Source organism: Mauremys mutica, chromosome 4 (genome assembly GCF_020497125.1).
Source record: "Mauremys mutica isolate MM-2020 ecotype Southern chromosome 4, ASM2049712v1, whole genome shotgun sequence".
Taxonomy (NCBI): Eukaryota; Metazoa; Chordata; order Testudines; family Geoemydidae; genus Mauremys; species Mauremys mutica.
Genome location: NC_059075.1, coordinates 58,673,333 through 58,690,885, shown reverse-complemented (window position 1 = coordinate 58,690,885; position 17,553 = coordinate 58,673,333). Strand labels below are relative to the sequence as shown.

Here is a 17,553-nt window from a genome sequence, read left to right as displayed (position 1 = left end):
TGCATATTAATTCGAGTTCAGCAGTCTCCCTTTGGAGTCTGTTTTTGAATTTTTTTTGTTGCAAAATTGCCACCTTCAAGTCTGTCACTGAGTGGTTAGAGAGGTTGAAGTGTTCTTCCGCTGGTTTTTGAATGTTATGATTCTTGATGTCAGATTTGTGTCCATTTATTCTTTTGCGTAGAGACTGTCTGGTTTGGCCAATGTACATGGCAGAGGGGCATTGCTGGCACATGATGGCATATATCACGTTGGTAGATGTGCAGGTGAATGAGCCCACTAGTGTGGCGTGGCTGATGTGATTAGGTCCTATGATGGTGTCACTTGAATAGATATGTGGACAGAGCTGGCATCGGGCTCTGTTGCAAGGATAGGTTCCTGGGTTAGTATTTATGTTGTATGGTTTGCGGTTGCTGGTGAGTATTTGCTTCAGGTTGGGAGGCTGTCTGTAAGCGAGGACTGGCCTGTCTCCCACGGCTGCTACTCTGAAACTCTTCTCAGTGAGATCAGAATCTTGAGATATTTTCCTGTCTGGAAGAGATTTTTTACTGGGTTGTGCTGAAAATTCTTGCTGTTGGTGGGTCTGTGTTGTCTGGCTGCCAATTTGCCACCAGCACTAATTAAAATTGCCCAAGTACAAATACTCTGTACTGTTTTATTTGGAGAACAGCAAGACTGGAGCGATGGGTTTGCTGACACAATGACAGCTAGGCCTCTAGTGTCTTACTTTAGAGAATACATTGGCTAAAATTATTGCATTAATTATGTGTGTGTGTGTGTGTGTGTGTGTGTGTGTGTGTGTGTGAGAGAGAGAGAGAGATTAATTGAACGGGCAGCATGAAAGCAGATATCTTATTAAGTTGACTTGCAATGCATGTTCCTCCAGTACACATGGATGTAGTTGGTATGTCTTGACATTTCTATTAAAATGGATCAGCATTCTGTTGAAAACTACTAGAATAAAACATTGCTTATTCAAAAGACAGAGGAATGGGACACAAGTAAGAGTAATATACAAACCCTAATGTCCATATTTAATGAGGATCATTAGTGAAACAAGAATGGAAATGAGAACACTATTGCCCACAGTTAACATAAACATTACATTGTTGGCTTTTCACATATCTGTAGTTTAAAGACATTACGCACAATTTTTGAAGGTACAGTTCAGGTAAGTATCCAAAAATCTGAACCTCTTAAACTTCAGAAAAAAATAGTTGAGCATCTCATAATTTCTCAAGAGATCCCAAATACTTTCTAGCTTCAGCCAAGTAGAAAATATCATGATAGATGTTTTCCTCCTGGTATTTCAGTATTTTAATCCTGGTGGAAGTCAGAGGTGGTTAAAGACATTCAAAGATTTTTTTTTCAAGTTAAGCGAACATTTTTTAAAACTAAAAAATAACTGAGTTTTGTTCAAGTTTCAATGAAAATCAGGTTGGTTCTTATTATATCCAGACTAGTTTACAGACCCTACCTCAGACTTTAAGGAAGTCCATATTTAATCCTCCAATTCTCAAATGGTATAAAGTGACATGGTGCTATTTGGAGCTACACTGCTATATACCAGCTAATAATTTGTCCCTTAAACTTTATGGCTTTGGCCCTTTTCTAATAATAATCCATGTACATTTATTACTCATTCCTTTGATCTACTTTATTTGCAAGCATTCAGTCCAGTTTGAACCTGAATATTATTTTGTTTGTGGTGATTCACTGTTTTAAAATAAATCATGTCTTCAACCTATCTGCCAGGACTGTAAAAATTAATTAAAAAGAAAATGCTAAAGTCAGTGGCAAAAAAATATCCTAATGATTAACAGTGATTATAGCATTAGATCCTTCTTTGGCAGAAACATATCCCTTGGATTTCCAAGTAAATGCCTAAGGTAGCAAGAGCTGCCACAGCTAACTGTTGGCAATCTAGTATTTGCCTCAAAGCATGGGAGGAATGCCAGATGGAATTTTAAAAACTTGGGGATTCAGGGCTTTATATTACATGTATATGTAAATCAAACCTATTGGAGCCTTTTAACAAATATTTATTGTAGAAAATTCAGGAAAAGGCAAGGTCCTTTGCTCAATTAGGGGCTAAGATGGTAAAACTATCATTTGAAATGAAAATTCTTTAATGAATATTTATCGCTGTTCCCGCCGCAGCACACAAATTGCTTTAGCATTCCTTGGCACCAATCATCTCCCTTATTTTAAGAGATGATCTTACTCTAATGTCAAAACAACTTGAGAAAGAGGGAACAGTACGTCCCATGAAGCATGTCAAGCAGAACGCCAGTCAGCAATTCATTTGTGTTGACTTTATCTTATTGTTCTTAAAATAGGCAAGGGTGATTCCAAGCATTCAGGCAGCTGAAAAACTCACACCACAAGCAATTGCCTGGCACAGTATGGCTAGATGCTTTGGAATATTCTTCCACATTGCTCCAGCCTAACCTGCAAGTACTCCTGCTACTCTAGTCTATCTTGAGTTTGCCTAACAGTGTTTTTTTGCATCCTGGGTCTAGTCCTGGTGCTTTCTTGAGACCTTGTTGGCAATCATTTCAGCTACTATTGATAATGCCTCTGTGTCTTAAGAAGCAGCAAAGAGTCCTGTGGCACCTTATAGACTAACAGACGTTTTGCAGCATGAGCTTTCGTGGGTGAATACCCACTTCTTCAGATGCAAGAAGAAGAATACCCACTTCTTCACTTGCATCTGAAGAAGTGGGTATTCACCCACGAAAGCTCATGCTGCAAAACGTCTGTTAGTCTATAAGGTGCCACAGGACTCTTTGCTGCTTCTACAGAACCAGACTAACACGGCTACCCCTCTGATATCTGTGTCTTAAGGATCTAATTCAGCTCCCACTAAAGTCAAAGACAAAACTTCAACTGAGTTTCTAATAGTGCTTGGATCCAGCTCCCATTAGTCTTTCTATTACTTCTTTGCTACCTGTGTGGTTATCCTCTCAACTTGTATATAGTCTGCCGACAGTGGCAAAGCTCGGTGGAGGTCAGCAATTGAAAGAGAAAATGGAGGGAGTAGTTCAAGATCCCAGATATCACTCTAAGTGTTTTTAATTATTATTAAAAGTATTATATTTTGCTCTGTCATATATTTTATTAAATCCCAGTCACTATCCATATGAAAGTAATATGATCCCATTTTTTCATTTTGTTCACACACCTTGGAACATATCACTTCTGTGAAATGTCTGATGAATCGGAAGGGACCTTTGAGTGTTGACCCAGCATCTCATCTTGCTTCACAATTGCCAGAACTACCATAGTACATTATGAAGCTTTTGAAAGTCGGGCTTTAATCTGAAAAATGTTTTAATATGTCCATGAAGCCCTACATTTCTTCACTCTCAGTCGGGGACATCATTTCAGAAAAATGTTGGGGGGGAGGGGCAAAGCTGTGTTAGCATCCCCTCTTCCACCTCCCCACTGAGGCCGTGACTGCTGGAGGGAAGGTGTTAGTGGGCTGGTCCCTTCCTGGCAGGGGGTGGGGAGATGGCATGCTGGTCCTGTCCTGGGGAGTTGCGGGGATGGCTGGCACCAGGCAGGAATTGGGGCCTGGTTTGCTCCATGCTCCATGCTCAGTTCCAGCCTAGATCATAGCTGCTGCTTCCTATCTAGACAGCAGGGAGAAGGGATGGTGTGGACAATGCAGTAATTAGGAGCTCTGACCTGGCCTGCCCTATAGTGGCCCCCACAATCCTGGAGGAGACACAGCAGTACCATCTGGCAAGGAACTTTGAAAAGTCGGGGGGAAGGGAATGAGGGCTGGGGCAGGGGCTGGGACTTGGGAGAGGCTCAGGGGTGCAGGCTCTGGGTGGCGCTTACCTCAAGTGGCTCCCAGAAGCAGTGGCATGTTCCCCCTCTGGCTCCTATGTGGAGGTGCAGCCAGGCAGCTCTGCACACTGCCCTGTCTGCAGGCAGCACCCCCACAGCTCCTATTGGCCGTGGCTCCCAGACAGAACTGAGGAACTGGCGCTTGGGGTGGAGGCAGCACCTGGAGCCCCATGGCTGCCCCTATGCCTAGGAGCCGGAGGGGGGACATGCTGTGACTTCTGGGAGCCACATGGAGCCAACGCAGGCAGGGAGCCTGCCTTAGGCCTGCTGCTCTGCCGATTGGATTTTTAACGGCCCGGTCAGCAGTGCTGACTGGAGCCGCCAGGGTCTCTTTTTGACCAGGCATTCCGGTCAAAAACCGGACACCTGGCCATCCTACTTGCTAGGTTGTTCGCAGTCTCAGCAGAGGGGGACTGAAAATTGAACTACTCTTTTACCTCCTAGATAGGGTGACCAGACGTCCCGATTTTATCGGGACTGTCCCAATATTTACTTGTTTGTCCTGCGTCCTGACCGATGTTCGGTCGGGACGTTAATTGTCCCAATAGTTTGTCCTCCGGCACACAGGCAGAGGGGGCTGACCCCCCCTGCCCCAAGTCCACTCTGGCCCCGCCCTGACTCCGCCCCTTCCTCCGCCATTGGATCCCTCTCCAAATCCACGCCCTGGCTCCACCCCCAGCCCCGCCCCTCACTGCCCTATTGGATTCCTCCCCAAATCCCCGCCCTGGCCCTGTCTCTTCCCCAAGCATGCCGCATTCCTCCTCCTCACCCCTCCCTCCCAAGCTTGCACTAATCAGCTGTATGGCAGCGCAAGGGCTGGAGGGAGGGTGGAGAAGCAGGATGAGGCAGCCAGCTCAGGGGAGGTGGAGGCAGAGCGAAGGCGAGCTGGTGCAGGGGAGTGGGGCGTGGAGCTGCTCAGCCCCCACCAATTTTTCCTATGCTCCAGCAGCTCTTTTTTTGTTGTTTGTTTTGTTTTTTGCTTTTGTTTTTGTTTTTGTTTTTTTCCTCCGCTGCTGGCTCTTGGTTTGTTTGTTTTTTTGTTGCTCCGCCGGCACCCCCTGCCTCCCCCCACGTCCCGATATTTCACATCTGTCATCTGGTCACCCTACTCCTAGAGGAGGTCCCTCCAGATCAGGATTGAGACAAACTGACAGTTTGGGGAATTGAGGAAATACAAATGTAGGAAGCCTATGTTTCCACTGCTTGTACTGTTCTGTTCTGTGGCTAGATCTGGAACTTCAGGTTCCAGTGCTGCCAAGATGACAGCCCTAAATCCTTATCTTCTTCCATAATCCCACTTCCCTGCAGCCTCAAAAACAAACAATCCCCATCCCCACCCCCAAAAAACACACCCCTAACAGCAAACAGTTGCCTTTCTTGCCAGAGATGTTTTCTCAAACTAACCCACTTATATTTAACAACACCAATTTATGCCAGGGTCCAGGATGCAAAAGAAAAGGGGTGAAAAGTTCATATATGTAAATTGCATTTTCCCCTCTTCTTCTGAAAAATTCAAAACATGATGGTTGAAATAACAATGTTAAACAGGCAAACTGTTGTCAAAGAACAATGGCAGAAACAATACTACTGCTTATGTGGCATAACATTGTGGTCTGTCTCTGATTTTTATAGAAAAATAATTAAATTGACTTCTTCAGACTGTTTAACACATTTCTTTTTCTTTTTTCTTTTCTTTTTTTAGGTCAAGGACCATAGCAAATTAAAAACCAATCTAACCCAGAGGCAGAAAGAAGTACAGTACCAGATGCTTTATTGGAAAACTGTGCTAATTACATAGGTGAAGACAGACAACGGAGCAGGAATTCAGGTGGCATCTTTTTGTAAAAGGAATTACTATTACACAGTCCCCCAGAGAACTGAGAAGCTTTTTCTTCAGTCCTTTGAATTGTAACCACATACAGGAGATTTGAATTCTAGAATGTCCTCACAGAGCCTCTGTATTGAAAAGTCTTTTATGCCATTATCCAATATGTCTATGGAGTTTTTGCTAGAGCTGAGCTAATAATGTATATAAAAATATAGACTCAGTTTATTCTCTTTTTCTGTTTGCAAATAGTCTGCAAACAGTTTTTAATTTTCTCAGATGTGTTCATTATTCAAACTTTGCCTACCAGTTAATTTCAGTGAATAATTTTTTTAGAAGCAGCAAAGAGTCCTGTGGCACCTTTTAGACTAACAGACTTATTGGAGCATGAGCTTTCATGGGTGAATACCCACTTCGTCGGATGCATGCATGTATTCACCCACGAAAGCTCATGCTCCAATACGTCTGTTAGTCTATAAGGTGCCACAGGACTCTTTGCTGCTTTTACGGATCCAGACAAACACGGCTACCCCTTTGATACTTAATTTTTTTAGTTATATCTATAGCTCATTTGTGAACAGTTCATTGCAAGTATTCATCATTAGACATTAGAAATGTGAGCTGATTTTGATTGCTGCTTAGCTCATATGGTAGTGTTCCTCTTCCTTAATTGGATGAGAGTAGCTCTTTGAAGCAGGTTTCTGGTCTGCATGGTCAAATTTAAAATTGTTTCCATGAATATTCTGCAATAGTCTTTTTTAAATCATTTAAAAACTTTAAAAAATGTTATCAGCAAGAGGTCATAAAAAGGGTATGCAAACAGTTGAATTTTTTTAATTAAACATGTTTGAGGAAAATATGTTCAGTATAAGTTTCAAACAAGACTTATTGTTACTAGAGATGGGCCTGAGGTGAAAGGTTTGGGATTGGATTCAACTTTTCTAAAAGTTGTTTAGATCTAGGGTTTTGGTTCAACCCACCACTGAGATAAAGGCTATTCACATAGCCAGGGTCCAGATCCTGATCTGTCTGAACTTCCCGTTTCTAATTAGCAGAAAATGACCAGGGTTTATCTACTGCCAGTATGTGGTAGTAAATTACCATCTTGCTTTAGGGGTGGTTTAGAGCTACACTGTCCTAAAGAGAGTGCCAGCAATCACTATGACTGAGAGAAATGCAGTACCTCCTGGAGCTCCCCAGTGAAAGGGTTCAGTATGCAAATACAGAAAGACTACCTACTAAAAGGGAGCAACATGTCAGTGCTGGTGTGGATTGACCATAAATCTAATTCTTCCTCAACTGTTTTGGGATGGTTTATATCCCTATGGATGTTAATATGGACAATCCCAGCGCTCAGGGGAACACAGGGACTACAGTTGTGGGCAGCTCTAATGCAGGGGAAATGAGGAATAGAAGGCTCCATGCACCTCAGAAGCAGACAGAGTTTGACCCAAAGAGCATTCTAAAGACTGGGCTTTATCACATTTAGCTCTAACAGTGGAATTTATGGTAGTTTTGCTTTCTCGGATGCATACATAATTTTTGCAATTGTGCAGCACATTCCTTCAGATCAGTCTTTAATTCATTTGTAAGACTGTGGCAAAAGTTGTGAGGAAATAGCAACACGTATGACATGTTGCTTATTCAGCTATGGTTTATCCTTGCCATTACTTGTTGAAGAGCAAAATAAATGTCATAGCACTATGCACCAGGAGTACACTGATGTTTTGAGCTCCTTAAATAGAGTTGTGGTTTACAAGAGCTCTGCCAATTGTTCTTTAAATGTGTATGAGTTTCATTGGATTTCATCCTGCACTTTATCCTTTGAGTTTTATAAGAATGATACAGCTGAAATCCAGTTCAATTGGGTACAGAAATCCAGGCTTTAAGAACTTTTTGCCAGCTGAAAAGCTAAGGCTTTTGTGCTTTGGTACAACTGAGAAAAAGAAAAGAAAAACTTTCCACTTTTAATTCACATGTGAAACTTTCTGTAAATTTTAAAGTGACACAAAAGACAAACAATTGATTCCCAAATCTGTCAGACCATGGCATGTGATATTATAATCAGTCAGTGATTCACAGTATAGTATCTCACATAAAGCACCTCAAAAACCCCTTTCAGGTAGTGTGTTACAATCACAGGTTAAGAAAACAACCAACATGACTGAATATGACTATCATTGAACACCTGGCACTTTGAGGAATTTGTCTACAGTACAAAAATGAGAGTTGTACCTGAGGTGGAGGATGACACATCTGAAATTAAAAGATATGGTCTGTCATGGGTTCAGTAAAATCTGTTTTCTAGGTGGCACATTCTCCTCTTACTGTCAGTAGTGATGGATGGAATGTTTGTAGTTAATGGGCATTACATTCACTCCTAAAAATGCCTGTAGATATTGCTGCTTTTAAAATTGAAATCCTAATGTAGCTGTGCGTTGGGGTGAAATTCATCCTTGTGTGGAGAGAGCCCAAGGCCTATGCATCACTTAACTTCTATTTATACCCCATTTTGAGGTCTTAAGTAGAACTGCAGTGATGTAGGGGCCTTGCACTGGCCTTCAGGCTATGGGCAAATTTCACCCTCACAGAAGGAGATTGCCATATACAGCTGTGTGGAAAATCATACACAATGATGATTTTTAATGTGAAAAGCTGTGTTTCTTGGATGGAATGAAGATTCTCTATTTCTTATTAATTTTTCAACCATTGCATCCTCAAATGAGTACCTTGAACTCAAATGAATTCTTGATTGAATTCAAAACATCAGCCAGCTAGTGACATAAGAATTAGCTGAAAATGATGCCTTGAGTGACTTTGCCTTTGATGTGTTGTGAGATGTCCTATGTTCCCTTGAGATTTGCTCTGAGCTGAACTGTTTTAATTCATTTTTATTAAATTCTCTTTAGATCTTTCAATTGGTTCACAACTATGACGTTGGAATTACTACTGTTGACTATTAGGAAGACAAAGGGAAAAGTTATGTTGATATGCGAGATTGAGAAAGGATTTCAGGAACTGGACTAAAGACAGTTTTGGAGCATGTGGTGGTAATAGGACCTATAGGAAGAAAGTCTTTAGCTGTCTTGAGAGGTGTTTAATCTTTACAGGAATAGCCAGAAATATAGATGTCCTGGTATCCTTCAGAGTTAGATAATATAGATAATATTTTCAGGCAGTTTCAACTCAACCTCTAACTTTGCTTTGTGGCAAAATCCCAAAGTCCTTACTTGGGTATTTGGTGCAGTATAAATTTTACAAAACACTCTTTTCCTACCACCACCATTGCCTCAGCCAGGCCCTTACCACACTGTAAAGACAATTTAACATAGAGTACAATGAAAAGAATAAAATAATATAAAATGGATTAAATATTTATTTTTAATTAATAAATGTTTCATATTTAATAAACAATGTATTATTTGAAAACAGGCGGAAGGAGAGTTCTACACATAGGCCTACAGTGATTAAAATATAAAATTCCACTGATAAAATAATGTTTTCTGACGTTAGATTGAAGGTGGTGAAAGATGGATTGAAGTAGGTGTCCCTCAAAAAGTAGTCCTGCAGACTAAGCACCACCACTGCAACAGCTCAAGTACCTCTTGACTTAGCTGCAGTTGATGAACCTACAAGTGTTCAAGAAAAACTCTATCTATACCTTGTTGCAACTGAGGTCACAAAGGTAAGGAAAACTGTAGTGAGAACTACATCCGAGAAAGTTGTCTCAATAGATGTACCAGACACAGACGACAAAAAACACTTTTGCTAATGCCAAAAGAAGCAACTGAGTCCACAAGCACCCCCATCATGTGAACCTCTTAGACAAAAGATGGGCAAAGCCTGCATAGAGGGCACAGATACCATTCCCACCATAACTTCCAGATATATCGTATGTGGTTAAGTCACCTATTACCATATTATCTATATACTGATGCTTTAATTAATCCCTCCTTTATCTTGTCTGGGTTGATCTTTAGCCAGTTCACTCTCATTATGTCCCAATCTCAGGCAGGCATCAGAAGATCAAAGTAATTACATCACCAGGTCTCACCGAAAGAGAGACATAGAGCTCTGTCATCCACATACTCATGGCATCTCAGCGAAAGTCCTATCACTATCTCCCCAGTGGCCATACAATATACATTGAACAAGCAGGATAAAGGAATAAATCCTTGTGGAAATCCATGAGATAACCTTTAAGGCAGATAAACAATTGTCCAACAGTGCTGTCCAGAATGTAGGAGTAAAGAATAGATCTACTTAAGAATAATCCTGTCTGTCCAGCTAAGGTTCACAAGAGAGTCCACAGAATCTTAGGTTCAATAATATGAAAGACTGCTGGCAGATCTACAAGAACCAGCATGAGCCTTTTGTATATTGCTAGATAGAAACCATTGGCAAGTGAGGCTATAACACTATCTTTAATCCATATTCAGATAAAAAAGGAAGACTAAAGGGCTCAAGGAATCTGTGGACTCTAGATACAAAGTTGTTTCTTCTGAACAATCTTAAACAGAAAGAGAATGTCAGAAACAAGGCAATAACTGGCAACGTTGCCAAGGGATGGCTTCTTAAGAAAAGGCATAACAATCTCTCATTTGAGAAGAGCTGGCACCCTGTCCTCCTGTAGAGAAACATAAAAGATCATGGGTGCCAAAGTTTTTTAAATGGATCATTGTCCCGATGCCAAGCCTGCAAGGACTGTGATGTTGCAGTGGCTTGCCTGGATATAGAAGGCCTGATTTGCAAATATTTTTCTTTGATTTATGTTGTTTTCCCTTTGACTTCCCAGAAAAGTGAATGAGTAGTAAACATAATAAAGGCACCATAATAAAGTTCCAGGTGAACTTTCAAACTAGTTCAAGAAAAATATTATTTAAATAAAATAATTCTGAAATGAGCCTACATCTCCTCTCCTCTAAAGATAGCCAATAGTGCCCCTCTGCATTGTTTCACCTTACTGATTATTATATGGGCCTTCATATTCCCACCCTCACTTTCCATAGCTTGTGGGAGATATGCTGCACCTACAGCATTTTTGTATAGTAAAATCCAGCACATTCATCAAGATCTCTTTGGTGCCCAGTTCTTATTAATTGCATCTATCACATATAGAGTGTTGTGGGGACTGAGATACATCAGCAGAGTTTGCAATCTTGTGCAGAATCTCAGAATAACATCTCCATATCTATCTACCAAATCATTTTTGAAGTTTGAGACTCCTAAATCCTATCTCTGTTAGATCTGTCATGTCTGGGGGCTTAGATGTTTGGTATTCCTCTGTTTAGAGTTCCAGAGTTGAAAAGTAATTTAAACTCTGATAGTTGAAAAGACTGACTCATTGTATGTGTTATATTTGAGTTGATTCATTGTAGTTTTGTAATGCAGTTTATTTATGTATTCCCTGCCCACATTTTAAAATTCTTTTGTACAAGCCTATCCTTGTAGTGTGACTCAAAACCATAACCTCCACTGAAATTAAGACTGGTCTTAAGCATAATCAAAGCAAGTGGCTGCTTGTGTTACTGCCTTTTCACGGTCCTGATTCCCAAGCAAGCTCTGCAACTCACAAGCCATGCTAGTTTCTATCAGGCAGTGGATTCAGATGAGAACAGTAAAACACACTCCTTTCTCCAGTTGTTGGACCAGACAGGAAGACCACCGATTTCAGTTCCTTCTCAGTAAAATTGTCCTCTTGAAAAGGTTATTCATATGACTAGTAAAGCATTTAACTAAAAATTGATATGGAGAGGCTAAGTGGTACTTCACCAACCATATGCATTGTATTCAAACATGGTTGAATGGAAAGCTGCTGACATATGTTTGATGGAATAGTAAACTTTTGGTAAATTGATGTGGAAGGATCATGGATTATTATGTTGAGGATGTGGGAAATGCCATGGTTTTTGTTTCCAGGAGTTTCAGCTAATCTTATCAGTAGGTTCTCTTTCCCATATTTTAGGACACTGATTTTTCACTGAATATGTTGTGCTTTGTTAAAATGATTGCACTCAGCTTTAGGCATTGGAGCAAATTTTCAATCTGTCTTTAAATAAGCACCTATTTTTGCTCTTGTAGCTTTGTGGGTGCAAATACTTTGACACAACTTTCTTCAAATATTTGCAGGTGCAGTTAACGTCACTTCCAATGTCTAGGCACCTGTTCTTTAGGCATTGCTAGGTCCTTACATTTCAAAGTAACATTAATTGCACTCTCAAGTAATTGTGGATTCAAAACTCGTGGCAGAGTTTTAAAATCTGGCCTGTAATATACTCCTGTAGCATTAATTGGATATTATGTTGTATACAAGCAACACTGCACTGCTCAGGGTATTGCACATTTACTTTTATGTGAAATATTTTCAGTTTTATGCATAGGTCTGGGAAAAATTTGAACTGACGTAGGGTAGCAACTATTTTGCCAGTGTTTCTTATAATACTGTTGAGGATTGTTGAGAGTATAGTGTTTCTCAGTCATCAGATAGTGATTTCTCATCCTTCATAGGCAATTAAGTACTTGGCCAAAGATATAAACACAGAAGTAAAGAACATTTCCTCCTGTCCTTCTTCAAAATAAACTACATACTGTCAACATATCGTAACCATTGTAAAAGCAATTTTTAAAAAAATCATCACAAAGTTGTCTTAAACTGTTTTGTATACAATGAGCGTTGAGCCAGAAATGTAATTTATCTCAGCAGCTGCGGGTTTGGTGTATCAGCATAAGTTGTTTTCTCTTTGTTCGTAATTGTTGTGAAAGCACTTCTATTATAAGCCTCTGATAATAAGTACCGGTACTTATAACTTTTCAGAAGAAAATGATCCTCTCCTCTGAAATACTGTATATATGCCTGTCCTCAGGCCAAAGGTGAACTTCCCGTGTATGTCAAATTTGGTTTGGTGGTTTCGTTAGCTAATGGTGAGCAAATGTCATTCTGGAATATATTAACGGAAGTGTCGGATGTAAGATACAAGAGGTAACTGTCTGCTCTACTTGTCTCATATGGAGAACTGTGTCCAGTCTTACACACTGAATTTTATGAAGGATATGAATGAACAACTTTGTTATGTCACACATAGTGCTTAGATAGTTAGGTGCTGAGTACCCTAGAAATACCTAAGATAGATAGATTTGATAGATGGAAAAATATCATCATGTCATAATTGTTGGCAAAGGATGACTTTTTAATGGTGACCACTGAACATATGTTTGATGCCAAGATTTTGCATCGCCATAGCGATTTTTTATAAATATTGATCATAGTTGCTCCTTAAACTTGAAACATAACGAAGGCTTAAGTTACTTCAAATCTTTTCATTCAGATCTAATTGGAAAGAAGTCCTTTCTTGATTGTTCCATACAGAATCATAAATTTGCTAATGAATAAATAGCAGCTGGATTAAACACAATGCAATATGGCCAAAATTTTAAAAAGTGACTAGAATTGGCATGCTTCAGTATTTGGGTGCCCTACCCGAGATGCTTTAAAGGCTACTGATTTTTGGAGGGTGGAAGCTCAACACCTTATGAAAATGAGAATCCTTTGAGGCGTCCAGTTGGACAGTCAAAATCACTACTCACTTTTGAAAATCTTGGCCTGTGTTTGCAAAAGACAACCACAATACCTTGGAGCTTGTGTGTGTGAATTAATAATAGGATAGTCCTCAGGGGTTTGATGTAGATAATCACACAAAAAGTGGGCTGTTTATCCAAATAGCATCTGAAACATTACCGACCATTTATACTGAGTTTTTTCTGGTGAGAAACTGAAATGAAGAGCTGATTGGTACACTGTGATTTCTCTGTTTGTAAGTGAGCAGTCAGGGCTAGGGAAATTATTACTGATAATGAAGAGGTAGAGTAGATGCAGGTGTAGGAACCTTGACTCAGCAAATTTGGTGAGCCATAAGATAGAGGGGGAGATAGGAGGGGCCCTTGACATTAACATTATAAGACAAGGGTGAAAATGGCTTAAAACTAGCCAACATGGTTAAGAAGATAAATATTAAAGAGAAAGAAGGCACAATAATAATGAAATGGGGGATTTAGCTACTGCACTGATGGATGCTATAGATAAACTTAAGGTAAATAGATAGGGATGATGTCAATGATGGCTCTAAAATTGCTGAGCTACTGAATTGCTCCTTAAATTCTATAAGAAAAACAGTACTTACAGTTAGGCATATACTTAAGAACTCTTCTAGGCTCCCATTTGTGTATGCACAAAATTGCAAAAGTGGAAAGGAAGGAGAATTCTCTTTATTTATTAAATTTTGATTAAATTAAAAAAAGAAAAAATACTGATGCAATTTTCCTGAATCCTCTCTCCCACCACTTTCTTTGAATCAGCTTAACTTAAGAGTGACCAGACTTTGAAGGTGAAAATACCTGAGCATTCACTCCAAAAATCCTAGCAGTTGTGCTTAGCACCAAAAAAGAAAAGTCATAAATAGCTGCTGGTAAGTCCATTTTATGTAATATTATTTTTGTCTGATGCCTTACTTTGGCCTCAATATAGGGGTCATCTATTTGCTTTGTATCAGGCAGTCATATCTTTAGTCATTCGCCTTTTATATCCTTGAGGTTTTCCTACTTGTGTTCTCTTTGACCGTATGCGTATGCAAAAATAACTTATAAATGAGTTTGGAAACTCATGCAGTGAACAGTGAAAGAAAAACAACCAACAAATAATCTAATGAATATAATGAAGACTTGCACATGTTATGAATGAAAGCTCAGTGGATCTATTGGAAAGCTAATGGCAGATATAAACATGTTAGAGGGAGAGAGTATTTTGTCATATTTCTCTTCTTTCTACTGACAGATCATGAGGAAGGAAGGCAAGAAACTGACCCATGTAACTATTTACATTTCAGCTTGCTAGTTATAGCTGTGAGTGACTTTAGAAATAGCAGGTGTTCTATAAATGTTGAAAAGCACAAATAAAATAAATATGGCCGAGGATTATTAGTTAACATCTTTTTCTCTACAGAAGTTTTTTCCACCAAAAAAGTGTTTTCTCAACTATGTATACAGGAATAGCTTCAACCACCACTGACATGCAGCTATGATGGAGTTCCACAGTACAGTGCAGAGCTTTGGAGAACCGTTCAGAAGAAGAAGTGGGGAATAATGCCATCACTAGTTAAAAACTGTGAGGAGGATTTAGATTGGAAAACTATAATTAATAGAAAATGGAATGGAATGGTCATGACACTGGTCTAACATCTCTATTCTTACTCCTCCCCCGTGGCCCCCACCCCCCGAAGTAGCATGAAATTGGAATCTCTAACGACTATAAGGTGAAAGAAGGACATTGGGTTTACATCTCATCCAAAGTACCACACCTCCAGAAGCACAGATTCTGGTAGCACCATGCTAAGAAATGGATTAAGTACTGACTCAAAGGGAAGAGTGCCACCTATTGAATAACTAACCGCCTCAAGGAGTGGGTGAGTATTCTTTAAAGGTCTCCTGTCCAAGTATTGACCCAATCCAACTGTACTTAGTTTGAGATCAGACAAGTTCATAACTTGAAGTTGTATAGCTTCAGATTACATGTGAATACCGTATTTCACAGGAACAGCCTAATGCCTTTTTTGTTTTTGTCTGGCAGAATTATACATTATCCAAGAACCTGCAATAGCCTAGGGTTATAAGTGTGAATTATTTTTCTCTTGAATGGATGGCACGCAACCTTAATTATGTAAGTATCTAAATGTTTTCTGAGAACGCCTTGTTGTAAAGTAGGAATTCTTGTCTTCATCATGGTCAAAACACGCTACTCTTTTTAATCCTGCATATCATTTAACTCTGATACTGTATGTCAAGTATTCACATTCAGATTTAGATGGTATCAGTGTTAATAAAGGAGAATGACATTAAGGAAATATATATAATATATGTTAAAATTGCATTGAACTGCCATCCAAGCATTGATTAAAGATTATCTTAATATTTTAATATTATCTTGAAATGCTTTGTGGAACCTTGGGCCAGGTTATACTAGGTTGCAGGGAGCTAGGTACAGAAGTCACTCAACTCCCATCAAGTTTAGCTGGAGCCACTACACATATGTCAGATGCTGAAAGCATTCAGACCACCTCATTAGATATGCATACACAATATACTTAAATATTTAGAGTTCAGAAAAAGTAATCCTAAATGGACCACAAGAATGGTTAAGCAAATTCATTTTTCAATTCAAGCAAATACCTGTGGAAAATGTTTGGCTATATCCATGCAGTTTTATAAACTAAAGATCTAAATGAAAATGTTCAATATGAAGAAAGCATGACCTATGAAGACTCTAAAAAATCTGAGTCAGATACTGGACCACTCTAGGGCCACCTACACCATGCGACTGATGCAAAGTTGCTCCAGTGCTGGCTTACCCAGCCGCTAGGGGGTTCCCTCAGATTTAGGGGGAACAATGAACAGCATATAAGTCATTGTAGTAAGACTCTGCCATCCCCCATCCCCCCCCAGGGCTGACCAGAGGGGGGGAAGCCAGTCCAAATTACCGGGGCCCAGTGGTCCGGAAGGGGGCCCGGGACTAGGGTGACCAGATGTCCCAATTTTATAGGGACAGTCCTGATTTTTGGGTCTTTTTCTTATATAGGCACCTATTACCCCCTACCCCCCATCCCCTTTCCCGATTTTTCACATTTGCTGTCTGGTCACCCTACCTGCGGCCCGGCTTCGTCGGCCCTGTTTAGCCGGTCTGCCCTTGCTGGGGGGCCCGAAAATTTTTTTCACCGGGGCCCAAACCCGCTCTTAGCAGCCCTGATTTTCCCCCTCTCCCTCATCCTGTGCTTGGTGCAGGTGGGTATGGCCAGGACATCCTCCTACCATGCTGATTGCTAGTGGCTGTAAAGGCTCATATAGGCAGCCAGTAAAACTTTGGAGAACTAGCTCAGTGCTGAACTGCCCCAGGATTGGGGGAGCACAAAGTTAACTTAAAGCTACTTTGTACCCTTCTTTCTCAGATGTACACAAAATATTCTTCAGCCATAGCTGAGACTTTTATTGATCACACTTTATATTAAGGGCCTATTTATAGTTTATGAAAGGTGAACAAATGATTAATCAATTCTTAAAGATTGTTTTAGAGCCCAACAGGCCAAAAGATCACTTATATACATGGCTTATAATTATCTATAACTCACACTCACCATGTCTGTAACATGCTTATAACATCTGTTTATAAAAGTACCCTTAATATAAAGTGTGGCCTATCTATTCTATTTAATATCTGACTGGTGGTAATAAAAGCAGATAATTATTATTTAAGGGGGCTGGACAATAAATACATATTCACATGATTTGATCCAGAGCTATTACAGTATTTTGAATAGGTATTGAGAACAGTAACAAATAACCCACACAAAAATGCAACACTTCTTGATAACAGTGATGTATTTGGAGCTGGTATTGAGTTTGCATATTGAGAAAATAGCTCATATGTTATTTTTTATGTAGTGTTATGCAGAGTTTGCATATTATTCTTAGTGGATTCATACTGTCACCAAAATGACCCACAAAACATTACAGGGAATGCTTGGCAGTTCATATTAATAGAAGTGCAGATGTAGGTGGTGACCATCATCTTGTATTGAGCAAGCTTCAGATAAAATTGAGAAAGACGAAGAAAGTTTATGGGCAACAAAGACAGCGTTATGTGACATAGAATTGGAGGAGGTGAACGACTTCAAATATCTTGGTAGGTACAGATCGGCTGATGGCAATATTCAGAAGGAGATATCTACCAGAATTGGTCTTGCAGCAAACGCATTTTATAGACTTCAGAATATTTGGAGGTCAACCATCTTGCAAATGAAAACCAAGGTAGAGATCTACAGGTCAAACGTCCG

General features: G+C 39.8%; 2 long non-coding RNA genes across 2 annotated transcripts in view; one reads left to right on the top strand and one right to left on the bottom strand.

Annotated features, from left to right (window-relative positions):
* LOC123368111 overlaps window positions 1-17,472 on the top strand; it is a 32,306-nt gene extending 14,834 nt beyond the window's left edge. The window contains exons 2-7 of the long non-coding RNA XR_006578693.1: window positions 5,555-5,680; window positions 14,030-14,139; window positions 14,717-14,834; window positions 14,950-15,132; window positions 15,297-15,386; window positions 17,407-17,472. This is a non-coding gene — a long non-coding RNA (uncharacterized LOC123368111). The remainder of the gene's footprint in view (window positions 1-5,554; window positions 5,681-14,029; window positions 14,140-14,716; window positions 14,835-14,949; window positions 15,133-15,296; window positions 15,387-17,406) is intronic.
* The window catches only part of LOC123368110, a 67,538-nt gene that overhangs the window by 17,165 nt on the left and 32,820 nt on the right, over window positions 1-17,553 (bottom strand). The gene's annotated exons all lie outside the window — the stretch shown is intronic.